The 23,121-nt window shown below is 35.8% G+C and overlaps 1 long non-coding RNA gene across 3 annotated transcripts in view; it reads right to left on the bottom strand.

Moving 5' to 3' along the window:
* The window catches only part of LOC145693159 (uncharacterized), a 300,592-nt gene that overhangs the window by 157,247 nt on the left and 120,224 nt on the right, over nucleotides 1-23,121 (bottom strand). The window contains exon 1 of one of the 3 annotated variants that reach the window (XR_014132719.1): nucleotides 9,469-9,494. The exons of 1 other annotated variant lie outside the window; for it this stretch is intronic. This is a non-coding gene — a long non-coding RNA (uncharacterized LOC145693159). Of the gene's footprint in view, nucleotides 1-8,620; nucleotides 8,872-9,468; nucleotides 9,495-23,121 lie in introns of those variants that run through there. One more of the 3 variants, XR_014132716.1, reaches the window with a different exon arrangement.

Genomic DNA, 23,121 nt, shown 5'->3' with positions numbered 1-23,121 from the left:
GACAATTTTGGTGTTGTCTGATAACAAAATTATGATTATCGCTGCCTAGAGTATCGTTTTCTTTAGATTTTGCGTGCATTTGTCTAGTAATTATTAGAGAAAAGAATATAAGCACAGAAAAGTTTCACGAACAGTTAGGTTAAGACATATAGTGTCTTCATTTTCAGTCCAGGGTGCGCGGTGATTCAGTAGTAGAGCGTTAACCCCCGATGCTTGGGGTTCCTGGTTCGATCCCAGCTCGCGCCGTGTGGACTTTGTGGTGGACAAACACCGTGCTCGTGGGTTTTCTTGGGGTTCTTCCGTTTCCTCCCACTTTCTTCATTCCACCATTTCATTCATTTCTCATCATCACCGTCTCCTTTAACCTAACCGGCATAATCGTGAGACTTAAAACTAAATATTTCATTTTCATTTTTTTTTCAATTTTCAGTCCAAAAATTAAAAAAAAATGAAAGCGCACACTTCAAATCCTGCCAAATAAAATTTCGAATGATTTACGAAGAGTTGCAATAAATATTCAGATTACTAAGCTCATATAGTTTAATCTGAACTCATAAACTCATATACTAAACTAAATTCAGATAATCCTATACAGTACGAAACCTCAAATTGTTTGAAATATGGAATTAACCGGGTTTGATTCTGCTTTTCTCATGAGGTTATTTGCAGATTTGGGATTTAACAGTTTATGAAACTGAATATGGAAGAGGAATTTAACTGGTTTTGCATCTTTTGTCATGATGGATTTAACAAGTTTTGGTAATTTGCACATATTTCAATCTCAATTTTCAACTAGTTAAAATGGCTTTTTCTACTGAATACTGTTTGGAAATAATAGCTTTCCAACTAAGGTTTCCAGAGCAACCACTATCTCATTTTTTTTTTTAAGTGAATTTAACGGGTTTTGCCATTGGTCTACTCATATATCGCATATATATCGACACGTTCTCTAACGATCCAAACGATTTATGGTATGGATTCCAAATCTTAAGATGGTATGGATTTCATCTCAGCTTGAGTCTTCTATTAAAGTAAGAACTAGTATAACTTTCGGTTTCAATATTGATTCCTAAATATTTAAAATCGTAAGAGATAATGAGAAATCGTTTTTGATGAGAATTCAGCTTCCGATAAACAGGTTGCATGTCTCACACTATCACCCTATTCCTGCCGTAAGTTATAGATATATTTCCGGTTTCAATATTGAATCTGCATAATTTGGAAATCTACAGTAATTTAACAATGTAAAAGAAACTCACATGTAAGAGAACAAGGTATAAATGTTTTCATAACTTTGCTCACTGCACCGAACACCAGTACAGAATGCTGTGACTGGACCATAGAAACGAGTAATATGGTGCAATGCAGGGTTGGCAAAAACCATGTTTAAAAATGCTAAACAATATATATATATATATATATATATATATATATATATATATATATATATATATATATATATATATATATATATTTGTTTAAACCCGGTATTTTTTGGGTTTGAACCAGGTTTTTTGTTTAAATAATTTGCTGTATGTATTTATATCACATATATAGAGAAATAAGTTTGTTTCATCTTGGGTTATTGTGTAACAACCGGGTTATGCTGGAAGAGGTCACATAAGCTTAAAGCGGAATCAAACCGCTTCACGGCTTACATCCGAGAGAAATTGTCCTCCATTTGAACTCGAAACCGGGACTAATTGACCACAAATGCGATATGTTTGCCGACCCACTCATGAACGACTCCTGGTAAAAATACGTTGTGCTGATCTTTAGGTACTTGTTAATGTAACTGTCAAGAGTCATTTCAGAAGGACAAAAAGATAACCAGTTGCACAAGTGAAACCATTATACAGAATTACATATGGACAATTTCAAAATGCTGCAGAGTACAGAAGAACTGATTTAGTCCAAGTTAGTTCATTACGACTTATATTAGTCCAAGTTAAAGAAATACAACGAGAAGAAGAAGACTTAATTTGCATATCAGTAAGAAAAGTGAATAAAGATACGAATTATTTGAGTCCACTTTGGCTCTGACCTATTTATACATAAATAAATACCAAAGATACTTCTGATTTCAATAAATGGCTCTCGTGGGATTTGTATGAACCCTCCTCCCCCCAAAACTACAGCATTTCGATGTATTTTATCAATAGTAAACATTATTAGAAATTTAGAATATTTAGAATTTTTCTTTGATTGAAATTGCATAACAATAATAACAAACCATTAAAAAATCACAAAAGAAGCATTCATAAACTTATAAAAAAAAACACAAAAGTTGCTTTTGTAGTATAATCTTTTTGAGTAATGAATGGGAAATTTAGATCTGAATATAATACGAATAATATACGGGAGTGAAACGTAATAACCCATAAGTGGGTGTTCATCAAGATTTTACGAACACTTTTACGAACATTTTTCGTGATTTGCTTTAAACCAGTTATATTTATTTATTTATTTTTAACAGCTGGTTTAAACCAGCAAACCCTGGTGCGATGAGACTCGTTTTCAATCTCATCACGCCGATAGTGATCTATAATTTGGTGCCAGCCCAACGAAATCATGTCAGGTTGGAATTGTACAAAATAACGAAGACCATGTTGATTTATAGAGTGTTTTTCTGTAAGTAATGTTTTGGACCTTTGGTACCTACTATTCACCCGTATTGTATCGAAGTACGAAGATCACCAGAGTCAACTATATCTTTATTTCTGTCATACGAGTGGAAATGGAGTGTACCAGCAGGACAACCACCCTCGTAACAGATCCCGGTTGGCCATCATCTGTTTGGAGGAGCATTCAACTTCTTCCTGCTGAAACAACCACCGAGAAGCCCGGATTTCAGTCTCATTGTATTATACAATCCGCGGCAAAAAACCTGCAACATGAGGATGTAAGTTTATTGAGAAACTACGCCTAATAGCACAGGGAATGAACATAACGTCTAAGTGAAACGAATCACGCCAGCATAAACCTCGGTCTCCTCCCGTGCACACTTATTTTGGGGCAAAAGACTTCGTCATTTCACAATTAACTTATATGCTCATGTTGCAGGTTTTTTGCCGCCTATTGTACATCTCAGAGACTTATGCTATGGACATTCCCGGTAGTGTGTGAAACGAGTGGAAATTCAACTCAAAAGTTGTAATTTCAAAAGTAATAATAAAAAATGAAATATATTTTTCTTCTTTCTTTGTCAGTGACACATTGAGATGTTTGAATTGTGGAATTATCCAAAGAGCAATTTGTCAGCAGAGCGATTTGTCACAAATCACTCATTTCGATCACAGTTGTCCATTGTTAAGTTATGAGCAAATTTACGGATCTTTTGTCAGATGTAGCTCGAAATAGCTACAAATTTCATACGAATTGTAATTGCAATATAGTCACAATAGGATCCCTTGTAATGCATTAACAGTTACAAAAATGCGTTGAAACTGGAATGAAATCTGGTACAATTGTCGAAACACTTTTCCGAAAGCAAATAGTCCTATTACAAATTAGTTATGGGAAAACTAATTTGTCTTTCTCAGTTCTTCACATAGTAGGGATTTTTTTTCTCGAAAAATTTCCCTCCAGTTTTATCTCCGCGATTTTTTCTATAGTCCACCATTTTAGGCAAAACGAGGATTAGGCCAAACGAGTATCCTTATTTCGCCTAAAATGGCGGGAATAAAGCTTATCTTTTATCTGTCATAAAAGTGTCAGATAATTGGTTAGGCGAAACGAGGATTAGGCCAAACGATGCAAGATCCCCTAAGACTGTCCTCATCTTCAAAAAACAGCAAGTGGCACTACGAACTTATCTGTTTCTCTGTGTGTCTGTGACTGTTCATGCTCGATTGTTTCATTCTGAGAAATTCACTTACAGGAAAGAAACATTTATTTCCGAAAAAAAAATAAACATATACATATATTGTAGTTACTCATCCGAAATGTAACGCGAAAAAAGTAACGCAAACTAGGTACCGTTACTTAAAAATTTGTAACGCGTTACCGTTACAGTTACTTTGGAAAAAATGTAACGCGTTACTAGGAAACGTTACTTAAAATGTAACGCGTTACAAGTAACGCGTTACTTGCGTTACGTTACTTCCCAACACTGATAAATAACTATACCTCTGTATACATTCAGTTTGATTAAAGTCTTTAAAATAATAATAATAATAATAATAATAATAATAATAATAATAATAATAATAATAATAATAATAATAATAATAATAATAATAATAATAATAATAATAAAATTTGTTGTCAGTTGAAGCGAAAGAGAACAGTGTTATGAAATAAGACCAACGAAAATTCGTAAAAGACGGATTCTCGATATGGATGGGAAAAGAGAAAGAAAGAAAAAAGATATGATTAACATAAATCTTCTAATACTTCATTCGTGCTTATAACTTCGCATGACATCCGCCGTATCTGTCTAAGGAAAATGCAAAATTTGTGGAAATTTGACGGACAGCTTTCCAGAACTTCCTTTCTCTATAAAACTCGCAAATGAGAACACTTCACATGACGGCTTTTTTTTTAACAAAAATAAAAAAATGAAAGGAAAGAAGAAAGATAAACTAAACGCGACTTTTGCATTGCTCTTTGACAATTTTTATAAATATTGAAATCTTTGAGTTTTACGTCCCACGGTTATGCCGGCTAGGCTAAAGGAGACGGTGATGATGAGAAATGAATGAAATGGTGGAATGAAGAAAGTAGGAAGAAGCGGGAGAACCCCGAGGATACTCACGTACAAGGTGTTTGTCCACCACAATGTTCACTTGGAGGGAGCAGGGTTTGAACCTGGGACCTCATGCACTGGAGGTGAGCGCTCTACCACTGAGCCACGGCGGCCCCAAATTTTTATAAATAGTCTTACGATCAAAATATATTACGACTCTAGCGACATGGTCTTTTTACGTAAAATAAACAAAATATGGAGTCAAATTATTATTGTTATTTCAAAAATAAATAAATAAATAAATAAAAATGTGTTAATTTCTACAGGTAGTATGTGTCACCGTTAAGAAAACCCAAGTCTCTTTAGTTAATAGTCTACTTTACTACATAAATATACACAGTACATAAATAAGCCATTTATTTCAGCATAATCAATACTGGTAATTGTTATCGGCAAAGAGCGACATACGTTTTAGCTCCTCTAAAGTACGTTTTCCATTTCGGTTTTCTCGAACTTAGGCCCTACATGCTAGAATTTATCCACAAGCACCACATTTTGTTCAGGCCGATGTAATCTATCGGCCAATATATGTCTTAGCTTTGAGCAATTTTGTAGTGAAAAGAAAAGAAAAGAAAAGGAAAGAAAAGAAAAAAGATAAAATATAAAGAGTTAATGACAATTTTAGGCCATTTATCATTAATTATACTATGTATTGTCATACACTATAAGGAAAATTAAAAATAGCAACTAGGGCTTAGGGCTGAATGGTATTCACCAGGTTATGGTGTATGCTGATGATGTAAATTTAGTAGCGGATGATAGGAGAACAATAGAAAGAAATGCAGAGGTCTTATTAAATGCTTGCATGAACAGGGGTTTATAAGTAAATACAGATAAAACTAAATACATGGAAGTTTGTCGGAATCATAATACAGCAAATTATGGATGCGTTTTCGACAGAGTGAATACTTTCAAATTGTCTAGAATCAATGTTAACAGACCAAAACCATATTCACGAAGAAATTAAATATCAGTTAAAAGCAAGGAATTAGTGTTATTGTTCAGTTTAAAATCTCTTGTTGTCGTAAATTCCGTCCAGGAATTTGAAGCTTAAAATATACAAAACGATAATCATGCTTGTGGCGATGTATGGTTACGAAATTGCATGGTATCCTAGTATTACAGAGTACATAATTATATAATTTTCAATGAATTTCAGGTAATTTGCATTATTTCTAACTTTGACTTTATTGTGGCTTTTAAGTGTATTGTTTCTGTCATTATCACGGTAACGAGTGTTGGTCAGTTATAAACCATTCTGTGAATGATAGGCCTATACAATATGTTTCTTCCACAGAGGCACGCTCCATTTGTTGAATTTAACCTCAGAGTGAAAAATGCAATGCATCTTATCCGCCAACGATTATACTATTTAGGTTCTCCAGTATTTACAAATACAAATGGAATATGGAAGTACAGAGAATTGCGTAGATAAAGTTGTAGTTGTTTTATAACGAGTTATAGGACAAATGCAAACAAATTCGCCATTTCTTTTAGTACATTGACTCATTACAAAAGTTGTTAAATTTAGCACTATTGAAAATATATATATATATATATATATATATATATATATATATATATATATATATATATATATATATATATATATATATATATATATATATATATACTGTATATATATATACTGTATATATATATATATACAGTGGCGGATCCAGGATATGATCGAGGGAGAGGCTAAACCATATTTTGCCATTTTATCCAGTATGAAGCAGAATTGAAGCCCATTTTATCCAGTGCATACCTGAGCGTCAAGGGGGGGGGGCTATAGCCCCTATAGCCGTCCCCTTGGATCCGCCACTGTATATATATATATATATATATATTATCAGAATACTCGTTCTGCGCACAAGGAGAATGTTTCATTTTGGACGTAAATCGTTGAATTTGGATTGAAACGGCATCGAAAGTGTTACTGTTCGTTTCAGTGACCCCGAAAACTATGGATTCGACACTAATATTGGTCATTTTCGATTATTTTTATATACCTCCCCTCCCCCAAGTTGCACCGTCAAAATAAAATGATAAAAACACTCCCATGCGAGATCAGTCTGGTGATTCAAGAGTTATTACCTAACATAATAACTTTCATTTTTATATAAGTTATATAGATAAGATAATTGTGCCTTATAAAGACGAAGTGAACTATTAATTGTTAATCCAAGAATATCCTTCTAAACTTTATGGGGTCAAATTATTTTACGAAAATAAAAACAATTATCTACTAGATTCTTAAAAGATCTCATTAAGTTTCAAATTTTTCAAGGTTCTTTTAAATCTTAGACTAGGGAAGTAGAGGCGTTTCTATTTCTCATCTTAAAATAAGTCCTGTTTTTATACATATCTATATAATTAATATAGTCGGGAAGAAATTGTCTTTCTAGATTCTTTAAAATATAAAAAAAAGAATAGCAACGAAAATGAAATGAAATGTTTGAGTATTACGTCCCACGTTATGCCGTTTAGGCTAAAGAAGACAGTGATGATAAGAAATGAGTGAAATGGTGAAATGAAGAAAGTTGGAGGAAACGGGGGAGCCCTGAGAAAAATCCACGCACACGGTGTTTGTCCACTAGAAAGTTCACTTGGCAAGAGCTGGAATCGAACCAGTGACCCCACGCACCAGAGGCGAACGCTCAACCACTGAGCCATTGCGGACCCGAAACAAGAAAGAAAAGAGAAATGAATTCCTATATACTATTTACTGTATCATTTAAATGCAAAACCGATCCTGTCTTAATAAAAAGCTAAACAAAAGAATTGTTTCGCAAAACATTCAGTGAAATTTTGTAACTTAAAACAATAACAAACAAAAAAGCAAAACAAAGGTATTTCGTAATTTGTTCTTGAAGTGAAAAGTAGGACAAGAAAATACATTTGTACTGTAACCAATATTTAACACTACAACAAACGAAAAGTTTTTTCAATACAAAAAAAGGAATATTGTAATAAGTAAATGCAAAAATTCACTCAAATTTTCTTTTAAATATATGTTTTAAAAACTGTAAAACGTTTATTTCCACTATGTCGTAGACAACAGACGGAAGATACGAATGCATCTTCCTGCTTATCTGCTACTGAGAGAAAATAATATGGTTTTAAATCATTGCTAATAGGTTTTTGGGAGCAGAATACTTACTATTTTTAAGGATTTAAGCTTAGAAAAGTTATATTTGTTTTCTCTCCAACTCTTACACAAAATAATTAGTGTTAGAAGGTATATTTTAAAAAATATATATTAACCTATTTGTGTGTATTCTATAGAAAGGGAAAAGCTTTCTTTAGAAAGAAAATAACAGTTTTAGGGATTTTTTTTTTATACAGCCCCTATTATAGAAATACAATACATACGCATAAAATGAAATGAAAGGTAGCAAACTTGCATGATACTATCTTATGGAGAACAGCATACAAAGTACAAAATTCAGAACACTGCTTAAATTTGCTATTGGCTTCGGCTTTCACGAGAACATGAGTACATCTCTCTCTCTCTCTAAGCATGTATTAATGTATTAAGAGCCTTTCTGCAGAACTTTATTCAAAAGTTCCATCAGAAATCTCAAACTATCACTGTAATAAAAACTGTAAAGACGTTACTAAACTACTATATCTACATATGATAGAAAGATACGTAAACCTTTCTTAATATACAGGCATGGTGTAAGTAAATCATTTCAAATGTGAGATACTACTATATTACGTATGTACGCGCGGTACTTGAAAAGCATATAATCTTTTTTTTAACCCCCTATTCTGCCTTTTCTTTCTCGCACAACGATGTAATGTTACGTACAAAGAAGAAATGACTGTTGAGTTGATGATTATAAAACATCATATACACATACGTACCTTTAATACCGCTAGTAGTATCACAAGAATGCTGTCTCAGTTGGAAGAAGTACGTTATATAACTGGTATATAACTGAAGCTCCCTACTGGCAGGCTGAAACGTTTCATCATCCGATTCTTGTCAAAGATCTTAAACCATTGAAATCACATACATATATATACATTTAAGTCCAATCTGCTAACTACTCGCTTATAAGCACCACACTTGGTTTTTGGCTACGTATATCTGTTCACTCTTCTATATGGAAAAAAAAATAGAAATCTAAGTCCATATATATATATATATATATATATATATATATATATATATATATATATATATATATATATATATATATATATATATATATATATATATATATATATATATATATATATATAAGAGTAGTTTAGTGGTATAAATGCTTTTTACCCCCTCCCCCGCTATGTCGATCTTTTTTTCTCTTTCTTTGAAAGAAGCTTGGGATATTTTCCGAACAATAGCTTTCTTTCTTTTTTTTTTATCTATCCATACTATTTTCCCCTTGCTTTTTTTTCAGTCCTTATTTTTGAGTTCGAAGACTTTTAGTTGTAGAGGGATTTTGTACAATTTATACGTCATCAAAATCCTGACCAATTAGCTCAATCCGCTTTTCGGAATTGTAAGGTTTTTATTTCCTTCTTTTCTTTTCTTTTCTTTATTTGTCTGTATTTGTCGGGTCTCTCTCTCTCTTGTCTGTCAGCTGACAAGGGTTGTTTCCAGGTGAGGGGGTCCAACCAACTCAAAGGTACTACTACTACCACCATACACTCTCCACTACTATGCACCTTCCAGAACTCAGCAATATATATATATTTTTTTACCCTACCTTGAAACGATGCCGGTTGCTCCTCTACGTAGTGTAGTGTAGATAGGTAGGTTCTAATCTTCTGAAATCTGCCATTGCACACACACACATACATATATATATATACACAATTCTCCACCCTGCCCTATTTCTATTTTTTTCATTTCTATCTACCCCTTATTTGCTCTCTCCGCCTTTGTCGTTTGTTCAGACTGAGAACAGGGAGCAAGCAAGTTCTCCAATCCCTCCCTGTTCTAGAGGAGGGGGAGGGGGAAAGACATGTATATTGAATCAGAGAAGTTCAGCACGTTAGCCGAGAAATCTGCTGTGAATGTATGTAGTGAAGTATATAGTTATTGCGGGGAAAAAAGAAAAAAAAAAGTTTGCTAATAAAACGTAATATGACTATAATATCTTAGATACGAATACCATAACGAAAGAGGTTGGCACAAATCTCTCAATAAGTAGCAGTTAATGAAGAAGATTTTGAGATACAACAACAACAAAAAAAAAAAAAAAAAAAAAAGGAAAGTATGTCGAGGGGTTATTTCTTTCTGTGAAGCTTATAACTACATGCAGTAATCATTCATTGTATTGAGCTTATAATCGGGCACGTAGCTACACTAACTGCACTGTATCTCGAAAGAATTAAAAGTATTTTATATAGACTTATGATTTTTTTTTTTTTTTAAAAAAAAGTCCTTATCGCAAGAAGAGCGAGTTGTACATTTAATTCGTTATCTTCGGGAACACGTTTTCGACTGTGGTACTAAGAAAGAAGACCTCAGAAAATCGGATCATTTAAAGAGCACCCAAGCTACTGCAGTACTTTCGCATCATTAAAAAAAATTAAGTTCAAAAATTGACAAATATAATTAATTACAAAGAAAAAATGCTCAGATAAAAGGATGCCACGAAAAGAAACTCACAAAGAGTAGGATTTGGAAAATATGAAAAAAAAAAAAAAACCGTAAATGTAATCGTAAATCGCAAAGTATAAAAATATAATACAAGCAACAGTAGTTAAGTATGTGTAAACAATAACAATTTTTAAATTCCAAAAGGTTTTTTATTCGTTTGTTTAGCTTTACTTATTTGTTTAATATGGAGAGGAGTCGTAGACAAAGCCACCTACAACCCATAACTACATAAAAACGTTCTTTCTTATTTTTTCATATGCATCAAAACAGAGAACTCTTCTTCACACAAAAGTTAAAAACATCAGTGTACATATACGGTACAAGATGTTCGGTTCTGGTCGTGGCTTAGTGGAAGAGTGCTGGTGCGTGAGATCCGTTGATTCGATTCCAGCTTGTACCAACTGAGTTCTATGGCGGAGAAACACCGTGTACATGGGTTTTCTTGGAGTACTCCATTTCTAGAGGTCTGCGCGGATGCGGATATCCGCATCAAAATGGGTATCTGCGGATATATATTTCTTCTCAGTGCGGATAGCGAACAAAGTTGCGGATATGTTTCCTACATCTTTTCCGTCCCTTAAGGAAAAAAAAAACACTATGAAATTTGTGATGATAGTGGAAAGAGCACTAAGAAACGTTTGTTTTGAATTATAAGTTTTAAAACCGGTTGAAAAATAACTAAAATCAAAATAAGTGTGTTTGAAGCTTGTGACTCAGTGACAGCAAAAGGACAAGATATGACAAGATATGTTGCTTTTTTCTAGTGTTGCCACGAGACGAGACGAGACGAGACTTCAGGCTGTCTCGTCTCGTCTCGTGTAAAGCGTGTCTCGTCTCGAAAAAATGCGCTCGTCCCGTCTCGTGCCTCGTCTCGAGAGGTTCTGTCCCGTCTCGTCTCGTCTCGTCTCGTCTCGTCTCGTCTCGTTTGTCTCGTTTTGTCTCGTCTTGTCTCGTAAAAAATATGGCAGCATACCATGGGAACGAAAGTTAAATGTAGCAGGCTGCCCCGTGCTAATCAAGATACAACTAAGTTACAAGTATTAACCAGAACACAAAGACAAGAAATGTCACGGTAACTACACCGTGAAGCCTTCCCGGCGGGAGCTCATGTGGTTCGGATTCCACGTTAATCAGTAGGTCCACGTCTCATATAGCCTCGCTGCTGAACGGGACGTAAAACTCAAAATCACCTCCCCTCACCTCAAACCGTGAAGCCTTCACCTCTGGTGTATGTGGTAGTCGGTTCGATCTCGGTTAGTGCCATGTAAGCTTTGTGGTGGACAAACATCGAATGTGTGTGGGGGCCGCGGTAGCTCAGTGGTAGAGCGTTCACCTCTGGCGCTTGGGGTCTCGGGTTCGATCCCAGCCCCTGCCAAGTGAACTTTGTGGTGGACAAACACCGTGTGTCGGGGTTCTCCCGGTCTCGGGGTTCTCCCGTTTCATCCCACTTTCTTCATTCCACTATTTCATTCATTACTCATCATCACCGTCTCCTTTAGCCTAACCGGCATTACCGTGGGACCTAAAACTCAAATATTTCATTTCATTTTTCGAATGTGTGTGTTTTCTCGAAGTTGTCTAGTATCCTACCACTTTCTTCATTCCACTAATTTTCCCATCATCATCCATTCGGGGTGGGCCAAAGTTGCCTAAAGGTCTTAAAAATAAATTCAAATAAGCTCACAAGGCAAGGACAAATAGTTTACAAGATAATATATCTCTGCTGTTAGTTGTCTGAGGCTTCTCGACCCTGGCTTTTTTTTTTTTTTTTTTTTTTTTACATTCTGAAACATTGAAATTTGTTTCACCAGTTTCAATACACGAATATACAGTAAATTGCTCATAGGTACGTTGAAGATGAAGACACTAATGTCAAATAATGTTTACACGACAAGCAAAGTTCGATGTAAAGGTGTCACCATCCCCGACACTATCGTGTACTATCAGCCCACTTGCTTTATAGTGTCTGTATACACACACACACACACACACACATATATATATATATATATATATATATATATATATGTAGAGAGAGAGAGAGAGAGAGACAGACAGACAGACAGACAGACAGACAGAGAGAGAGAGAGAGAGAGACAGACAGACAGAGAGATGGAAAGATATATAGATAAATAGAGAGATAGATATGTGTGTACACTTTGATTTCATATATTCCAGCCTTTAGGTTTCCATACCAATCCAAAAACTACTTTTCATTTTAGCATGTTTAGATTTGTTGCATTTTTTTTTTTAAAAAAAGCTCGGAACCAAATAATTTTATTGAGTAATGGAAAGTATTTGATTGAAATTTTATATGTTACTGCACAGTAAGCTCTACTTAAAGTGCCATAGTAATGGGAGCTGAACGACACATCGGACCAAAGAATGCTTGGGGCCAGTCTTCACCTCCATGGTACAAATCTGTTCCCATAACCGCAGGGTGTGTGCCACTATATGGTGGTTGCCCCGTTTGTGTAACAAACTCATGACAGTACACCCAGATTAGCTAGTGGTCTAAAAAAAAGTTGATTTTTGGGTGGCCATTTTGGATTAAAGTTTCTTATATTGTCGTGATCTATTCGCAATCATACAACGTCGAAATGTTGACACATTGGGTACGGGGATTCGAACTTGTAACCGCAGATGATTGTATAATTTATCAATGAGGCATGTTGTGTTAATGCACAAATGATATCTTAATCAATCTTAGTTTTTTCTTGCCATTCATTAGCATATTTACTTGGCCCTGTATAAAACTTTTTCGTAATATATCCACCACCGGTTATTAACCACTTTATTGAAACGATCACAATATTATATTTTAGAACTGGCCTTTGAAATTAATTCTTTATTATATTTGCTTTCCAATTCTTTTAACTTCGTTTATAAACATATTATTTTGGCTTTGTACATACTGTTAGACTTCAGTTTTTCGTTCTCTTTACGCAAAAAGGAGAGCTCTTCCTTTGGTGTATGCCCCTCACTCTCCACAAAACAAACGAAAAATAACATAAACAAAGAGTTATTTTTTATTTCAGTCACAATAGTTATTTCATCTGGCTGCACCCCAATGTCTGATTTGTTTTTTCTTTAAACACCTAACTTCCGTACATTTAATTCTTTCATTATTTACATCAACACGGTTCCGTATAGTAAAGGTAAGTTTAGTGAAGGCGCGTCTTGTTTAAACTTTTTCTTGGGTAGAATATTTAGAAGCTCACATTTTAAGTTATGTCCATAAGCTTCGGGAATAAAATGATCGGAATAGACGCTGGCGTTTTCAACTTTAAAGATATCTTTCCGACAGCATTTCTTTCGCCAAACTTTCAGCAAAGGAACCGAGGGAAATATATGATAAATAACTTTGGAACCCGTAGTATTTCTACTATAATTGCGACAAATACTTAGTGTAGAATTCGACATGCTTATAGGCTAACACGAGCACTACAGTAATTAATGTTTTCTTAATACAGGAAAGCAAGAATCACTCACTTTCCTGCAAAAATCAAAGAAACAAACAAGGGTGAATGACAAGGACCTTGGGCGAAAGCTGTTTCTCCTCCCGCCGTGACGTCACAATTTTACTGCATCTTCGGTTTTCAAAGAAGGGTAGTTATGACGCGACCTTAAAAGAGGAAAGGAACAGTAGGGTAGGCGAACCTTGGAAGCAGAGGGCAATTTCGCACACTGGTCAGATCAAACATTTCCGCGTAACAAAACGAAGGTCCCCCTGTAAAACCTCTTCATTTAAAGTCTTGTTGTTAGTATCATAAATTTGCTGAAAGCAAACAATTTGAAGGGTTCGTCGATAATATCTGCTTTTTTTGTCCTGCGCCCGCCTTCCAAACGAAGAGGTGAATTTTACAACATGACTGCTGGTAAAATGGTAAAAGTGTATTTTTATGTGTATGTGTGTGTGTGTGTGTGTGTGAGAGAGAGAGAGAGAGAGAGAGAGAGAGAGAACGAGAGAGAAGACAAAATATTAGTTGCAAGATGACATAATTCAATTGCCGTTTTCGGTTAATTTCGGTTCATATAGCAAAAAGAATACCGCCACCAGAGAATCCGCCATCTCAACCAGAACTTTCAACTACAGCCTGTAATGAGTGTAGACCTTATCCAGTTTTCAAATTGAATAGATGGGGTGGTAGTTCGGTTTCTTGACCTTGTAAAAATCTTCCCTGTCTTTGATTTTGTTTGTCATCATTCCAGCCAGAAATGAAAAAAAAAAGAAATGAGAATTCCTCAGTTTACAGCAAGGGGAATTGGGGACAAGACATTAAGGATGATATTCCTGGAAGCTCATGTATCACGATTGATTCATTCAATAGACAGAGGACACTTTTCTATGAAGGCTTTTCAACATGTTTTCTCACAAAGGGGATTTTCCTTTTCCAATCTATATGACCACTGGCAATTTCAATCTTGGCCATTCCCGCCAGCGTTTGCATTTTCGAGACACGAGACGGGACGAGACATTTCGCGAGACGTCCCGTCTCGTCTCGTGTCTCGTCTCGTTTTCGAGACGGGACAAGTAGTCTGTCCCGTCTCGTGTCTCGTCTAGAAGGGTTCCGTCTCGTCTCGTGTCTCGTCTCGTTTACGAGACGAGACGAGACGGGACACGAGAAATGTCTCGTCTCGTGGCAACACTACTTTTTTCAATATTATAGAATATGTAAGTTCTATATATTTGCTACCTCATTATCTGCGGATGCGGATACGGGTGCGGATAGAGATGTTGAGGATGCGAGTGCGGATAGAGATGCTGCGGATGCAGTACGGATGCGGATGCTATATTTTATATCCTCTATCCATTTCGTTCATTATCAACATCTTCCTTAACCTCAAAGGGTAAAAGTGGGACATTACACCAAAAAGTGGTCGTTTCTGGTATCACTGAGATTTTTTATTGGAAAACAGGCAACTGATGTAGAGTTATTTCCCTAACTTCTGAAATATTCGTACAATATCTATCTATATGAGGAATGTTTTTATTAAAAAAAAAAATCTCTCGCGGAATTCGACGTCATTTGATGGCAATATGTGATGCTAATCCAGTCAACATAATATACTACAAAAAGCTATACGTTGAAATAGTTTACCGCGATAGCAAAATAAATAAATAAATAAATAAATACAGACTAAATTTTCTTGTTACCATCTTTTAAATCATGTCATACTGCCGTTATGTGAAACGTGAAAAAGTTTTAATAAGCGAATCAAGGAACGAAAAAGGTAACGGAACGTATCTTCATGAAAACAAATGTGAAACATAAACCGGTCTAAGTTTTCTTCAGCTGTTATAGTTTTGTATGTATATTGTCTGGAATACAAAATATAACTTCTAAAATCTTGCAGTTCTGTTCTCAGGGGAAGAGATCAAATTACTTGACTCATCCAATGCTAAACGCTATCAAAATGAATTTCTTCTGAGGACCGCAAGGAGTGGAAAATTTTCGATGTACAATACGGCAAGTGGCTTTGCAGCAGACATTTCAAAATTTGTCAAATTACTTGATTCGTCCAGTGTTGAACGGTATTAAAATGAACATCTAAGAACCCAAGGAGTGGACATTTTTCGCTGTATGGTACAAAAAGTGGCTACCCAGCAAACATATCCAAACTCAATGCTCGTGAGTCTAGGGCTCGGGCTCAATAACTGAGCACTAGACCGAATGAACCCGAATACTATTGAGGACAGCAAGTGAGAGTGAACCCTCATTGAGGGTAGTCAAATGGAGCCCAAGTGAGGTAGAATTCACTGAGGGATTGTGAGCCCAGCCCAATTGAAGAAAGCAAGACCGAACTCGAGTGAGTGCTGGCCCCAACAAAGTTAGTGACCACGAGTCCTATGTAAAATGATCATATCTACCTTACAGCGATGATATTACGGGAATGACATAATTTCTAGGATGCTATGCAGTATTTTAGAAATTTTAATTTTGGCTTTTATTTACAGCTATTTTGAGATTAGTAAAATGTAGTGTATTTTATACCTGGAATGCAAAAATTGAACTTGACGAAAGATTTATAAAGCTGAAAGAACGGAATCACATTCCGGAAACTCTACACAGCGTGCTTCTGGACTTCGAAGCCACCTGGTTTGATCTGGAACATCACTTCCAAGCTTGCGCTTTAGGCAAGGGTTCTAAAATTCACAAAATTACAGTATAGTTTTACTGTGGACTTAAGGGCTGAAAATTAAGAACAAATTTTAAAAGAGCTTTGAAAAAATCTATATAATTAAGGAAATATATCAATTTTGAAGTCGAAAACGAAAAAAAAAAAGTAATCTTTTGTGTACATTTTAATCTCACTCTTTTGGAGAAAGAAAAAGAAAAAATGTACATAAAACAAAGAAAAATACTAGTTAAAACGTATGTGCATGAGGAAGAAGGTGTCCTTTCACGAATTACTTTTCTGGAATATTTTTCAGCCTGGAAGGAAATAACTAATTATGAGCTTAGCGCACGTGTCCTGAATAGATAGGCATCCGAGCTACACATTAAAGACACATTTAAAACAATACTCAGGGCTTGGAAAGTGATATTTAGCATTTCATCCTTGTTAACTTAGCCAGAACGCAGCTTTTTTCTTAAATAAATAAAGCATTTATGTACTGTATATATATATACGTACATATGTGTGTGTCTCATTCCACCTGCTCTTGTTGAGACATTTTTTTTGTAAAAGAAATAACTATAAGGATATATTATTTTGAAATCATAATTGCATGTTAGTAAACGTGTTTGCGTGTGATGATTATCTTTCCAAAATCTTTGCTTTATACAGAAATGTCTCTTTTTTCTTTTTTCCTCCACTCCCCGATAACCATATCTATAACAACTGTCCAAAGTAAGACTGCAGTAGTCATTCAAGATGTGTTTATGTCCGTGGATCTGTTTGATTTAATTAACTTATACCCAAAATTGGTTTATTTATTTAACAGATGCATTGCCTCAAAGTGTAGTACGTGCGGGTAAACTTGAGGCAATATACCACCCATTAAATTATATGGTAAGAGAACATATTTCGAAGGCTTGTGCCAGTCTAAACGAAAAAAAAAGAAGAAGAAGAAAATATCGAAGTACAAATATCCCGGAGGATGATAACGAATATTGACAAGACATTTTACAAACAATTCGAAAAATACTAACTATATACGAGGGCTATCCAGAAAGTAGATTACGTTTTCGTCTGTGTCCGCTAGGGGTAGGGCTAGCACGGCCATCTTGGGGTCAGAGCGTTGCGCAGCTCAGTCGGCATCTAGCCGTGCTAGTGAGAGGTTCGTGCTGTGCTCCGTTAAGATACTGTGACGGTTTGAAATGTCTGCGTTAATTGAAAATCCCGCGAGCTGCGAGGTGCGTGCAGTAATAAGGTTTCTGACAGCAAAAAACTGTAAACCGATAGAAATCTATCGGCAGCTGTGTGAAGTGTATGGGGACAACATTATCACTGAAGGTGGAGTGCGACAGTGGGTCATAAGATTTAAAAATGGCCGAACCAATGTTCACGACGAAGATCGAAGTGGGAGACCCAGCAAAGTGACTGCCGAACTTGTCGAAAAAGTCGATGTTAAAGTCCGTGAAAATCGAAAGTTCACAATAACGGAGCTGGCACCGAGCGACTTCCACCTATTCCCAGCAATGAAGAAGTGGCTGGCTATGCAGCGTTTTGATGACGACGAACAGCTGCAAGAAGAGGTAACGAAGTGGTTGAAGTCGCAGGCGGCCGAATTTTTCGACGAAGGAATTTCCAAGCTCGTACATCGCTACGATAAATGCCTTAATTTGAATGGTGACTATGTCGAAAAGTAGTATTTGTGTGTGGCTTTCATCTGTATATAATAAAATTTGTTTCCTATACTTTGTTGATTTTTTATTCCAAAACGTAATCTACTTTCTGGATAGCCCTCGTAGTTTGAACAGAAGTCTGTCCCAATTTGTCTTTCAAAGGTACCAATTTTTGAATAAATTATTTAATTGTCTTTCTTTTCTTAAAAGAAACGTTAAACCGTTAATTAGCAAAGAAGGATGTCTTTTTGGACAATAGTCATTAGATTATTAGAATAGTATTGTAGCCCGAAGTAGTCCAAACTAAAGCTTTTTCTATTATTATGAACCTATAATTGTCAATGTTATGGTCCTCGTGGCGAAAGTGCAATGTGTGCCGTTGGTATAAGGCAAACAATAGTATATACTCTCTATAATATGTTCTAAGAAAGTTTGGTTTTGTAAGACTCCTTTACACTTTATCTGCGTGTCCGTCGGTCCAGGAGGTTAAAAAAAAAAAAAAAAAATCGACTAGCTGCTCGATTAGCAACTAGCGAAAATTAATTCAGCTACTGTAATAATTATTTTATCGCTTTACATGATCTCTCTCTCTCTTTCTTGATATCATTCACGTACTTCGTTTTTGGACTTCCATCTCTATTTGTTCTGTTATCCTTTCCTTTTTGATCTTTCTGTTCATGTTACGCATAGCGTTCTTTTCCAAGCTATATCTGCAATTCATCTTTCTGTTTATTTTCCTAGGTATCGACATTTCTGATTAATACAGTGCCACACACAACATCCACAATGAACTCTTTCCTCACTACTTTTCTTATTGCAGGATCTATCTACGTCCTGTCTCTTCTTTCACACCAGGATATCGTGCTGTCCAAACATTCAAATCACTCCTTCAATTTTCTCTAAAACGATACATTTTATTTCTTTGTATATTCATTTCTAAATCTCTCCTGTTCCACTTTCGTACATTTGAGGATTTTCCTCTTCTTGTTTATCTTCATACTTTATTTTTTTTTTTCTCTCAATTAGATTAGCTAATACCTGTTGCAAGTCTACTTCTTTTTCTGCTACTAATGTGATGTTGTCTGCAAACTTATTATTATTATTTTGGCTGAAGAATTCTTTCATTTCCTTTTCTAAATAAATATTGAAAATTATCCACATCTTTATCTAATGCCTTTCAATATTTACGTTTCCTCTTGCTTCTCTCTTCCGATAACAGTTCATTGATTTCTGTAGAGGTCCAGTTTGTCTAGGTGCTAGCGTGAACCTTGGTGCATGTGGCCCCGAAAATTCAGATTTCATCTTAAATTGTAGGTCCATGTCATATATAGCCTCGATGGCGAAAGGGACGCTAAACGTCAGCAAACAATGTACTTAGGTATAACAGTCTACTGTTTCTGTAGTCAATCCTAAAGTCCTTTAGAGCCTTTTGACATGATGTTGTAGACTATATTATTAAACAGTATGTATTCAATATAGGTAAAAGCAATCATGAATATTCCCCGTTAATTTCGGCACGTTGTTCAATAATAATCAACAGTAGACCTATTACTTGTCGCGTTCGTCATCTTCCAAGCTCAAATTAATCCTTTGACACATTTAACTCTACTTTTCATTTCGTTCTACGATAGATGGATTCCGTACAAGATCATTGGCTTAAATTTATTTTCCGATAGATTTTTTCCATTCATCCTTCTATTTCTTGATAAATGATTCTGCATATAATAGTAAACTTACTGTTTTGTAGTCTTCGCATTGTCATGCTCTTCTTCTTTGTAACTGAAATGACGTTCTTCTCAAAACCTGTTGGCAATTTTCCTTCTTCTCTTCTGATTGTTCCAAAATCTTTCTTTACTACCGTAGTTCAGTTGATTGGAGTTTATCTTTCCTTCACTTTTATTATCTTCTCTGGAACTCGTTTTTTTTATTATTATTATTATTTTAGGTTGGAGCGAATAAATTGTCTCCTTTGACGCCTAAAGGAAAACTCACTTCAGCAACATAACACAAGGATGGAATATGGTCACATGTCAACTCGTCAGAAGCTCTGAACATGTCCAGCAAACAGGCTGGAGTACCCAGACAGTCAGGAGGTAGTGCGTTGTTGAACAGGTTGTTATGAAAATACACCATAGAAAACACACAATTGCAACTGATGATTTTTCTTGACGAATTCAAAATGTTACAATCTGCACAACAAGACATATAAAATGCTTTCAGTGCATTTCGACCGCAATGTCAAATGAACGCACACACCATTTGCCGTAAGATTGTCAATTTTCGTTCGGGTGACACAACATTCCAAAATTAGCCCCAACCAACATCATGCTCGGATCAGTTCCTCAGGAACACCATGGTACTGTACCTTCGGGAAGGAGTTCATGCCATACAGTTGAGTTTCATCATACCAATGTGATAAGGTGAATAGGAACCGCCCATCAAAAATTGCAGTCTGAAAGTGTGCAGTACTCTAAGTGTAAGAAATAACAGGGAAGTTTCCTGGCTGAAAAATAATCTGCTGCGATAATCGTAAATAGTCAGGACAGTAGTTGCATCGTAATCAATGTCCAGGATGAGTTCCAAACCAATTTTTTCTTGGGGGGGGGGGGTATGATGGTCTATGATAGGAGTGATGAATTATGTCTGTCTGTCGACGTGAAATTATCAGTACAGATATTGTAGTGGTGAGCTCCATAAAATTTACCCCAAAATTGTTCGCAAGCACCCAACAATAGTCAACAAACATGGCGTTCTCGTGTTGCTCGACAAGGCACTGGTTGAAATGCTTTACATTGTTCCTTACAGCGTATTTCCCCAATATCTCTTCCATTGGCTATCACCTCTTCCGGCACCTCGACCACTTCTTGGAAAGGAAGACTTTCCTTTTGATCGTGCGGTGCAACCTGCAGATGAGGGCTCCCATTAAGGAGTCATTGCAAGATTCCAGATTATTTTTCGCACAGAATCCAGTAGTTGACTGAATGATAGCCAAAGTTGTGAAAAGGTAAAGTAGTTTCCTTTTTTTCTTTTTTTGGTTTGGAAATGACGCACTTGGGAACCGACATCGCACCAATCTTAAAAAAAAAAAAAAAAAAAAAAACGACTGTATTACTCTATTTGATTTCCTTTCTAAATTGATTGATCATCTAGTTGTTACCTTCGTTGGATGGATTGCAGTTTAGCACTTAGGCTACGTGAGACATGGATCTACAGTTTAAGATGGAATCAGGACTACCATAAGTCATTAAAATGTCTTCGCACCGGAAATCAAACCAGGAACCTCGTGCATCAAAGACGTGTGCACTGGCCATATTAAAAAAAAGCTCAACCACAATTGCTAATATTCGTCTCCACCATCTTCTAATTAATCTCCTTAACTTTTCTATTTATACCAATACGACAGAGACATGACTACAGAAACTTCGAAGGCAGTTAAAAAATTACACCCATGCTCCTCAGAGGGACACACTCCACCCTCAACGAGTTTCGACTAGCCATCGTCAACCTAACCCCTCAGACTGTTCTACTACACCACTCCAGTTGCCACTAACCCAGTGGAGAGGGCTTTCATGAAGTAGCTGTAAATATGCCTTTCGTCGCTGCATAATTTGTTCTTTCCTACAAGTTCGTTACCACTTCAATCTTCTGTGATGTCCGATTATTAGAATCACACTAGTAAGCCGTATAAGATTCTAATGTTAGTATGCCCGCTCGTTACTTCACACCAATTTTTGAATTCTGTTTTATAAAATTGACAGCTAGAATGATTATCTCATTAGCCGAGTTCCTTAATTGAGTTGACTTCTTAACTTCTTTACAAGTAATGGTAACTTTAACGGTGGCTATCCATGTCCAATTCATTCATAAGTACACGTTTCATGAAACGCTAATATGCAACCCTCAAAACATCGAAGAGTTAATGGGTTGCATAAATATCTAGGCGAAAGTATCTATATATGCTGAATCTTTATCGTAAAAGTAAGCGCCTTCACTCATAAATGTAACTTTTTAGTGATCTTCTTTACTTCCTTTAGCAGAGTATATATATTTCCTTTTTTCACACAACAGCTTTCTTATATCCACGTAGACTTTCTCTGTATTTAGGGCTCTCATATTTATGATCTGGAAAACCAGAACACCTAATAAAAATTTTCAATATATTGTAAAATTCTCCCTATGAAGGAGTAGTAGAGTTTGGAAGGGTAAAATTATATGTCCGGATTTTTTCCTACTATTGGTATTTATTATAAAATTTACTATATAAACAGTATTTACAAAAATACTACAATATAATTTTCTCTAATATGAGGTAGAGAAAACGTGGCCCAAGACCCGAGCAGCCTAGGGTAGGATCTCCACAGACCTCCGAGTAAGCTAGGTGGAGGAGTAGATTAGGAAACCCCGATGCTCCAAAGCAAGCAGAGAGGCGGGTTAAGACTCAAAGAGTTCCGGGCAAGCTAAATGACTGAGGTTGGAATTCCAACAGAGCTCCGAAGCAAGCTAAAGAAGAGATAATCAATCGCAGACTGATAGCTGTCCATTGAATCCTCTTCGTTATATAGATCCTTCGGGAGGCGGTGGCGCTGCTATTCCCTCGTCCTCATCTGACTGTAGGTGTCGTTGATGTCTCCGTCCTAAACTCTGACGTAATGTGCAGTGCGCCATCGTAAAATGCACTTGGTTGTTGTTTATAATAGGAGCACATGCATAATGTTCGTAAACACAAGCTCATGTTGGGTATTTGTAAACGTAAGCACGTGGTACATTACAATATTCATGTTTTTGTTCCTTTCTGGGAATTTCTGTATTTAGATAGTAGATCAACATTTGTCGAAAAGGAGTAACAAAAGAATATTTTTTTTCTTGGCTAAAAGATGTAATGAAATGGAAAAATCAGTTCCGAAAATGTATAAACAGTATAATTTTAATACACATGGCAGAGATCTACAATCTCACTGAGT

Source organism: Thermobia domestica, chromosome 8, assembly GCF_964235325.1.
Source record: "Thermobia domestica chromosome 8, izTheDome1.hap1.1, whole genome shotgun sequence".
NCBI lineage: Eukaryota > Metazoa > Arthropoda > Insecta > Zygentoma > Lepismatidae > Thermobia > Thermobia domestica.
This window is presented reverse-complemented; position numbering and strand designations above follow the sequence as displayed.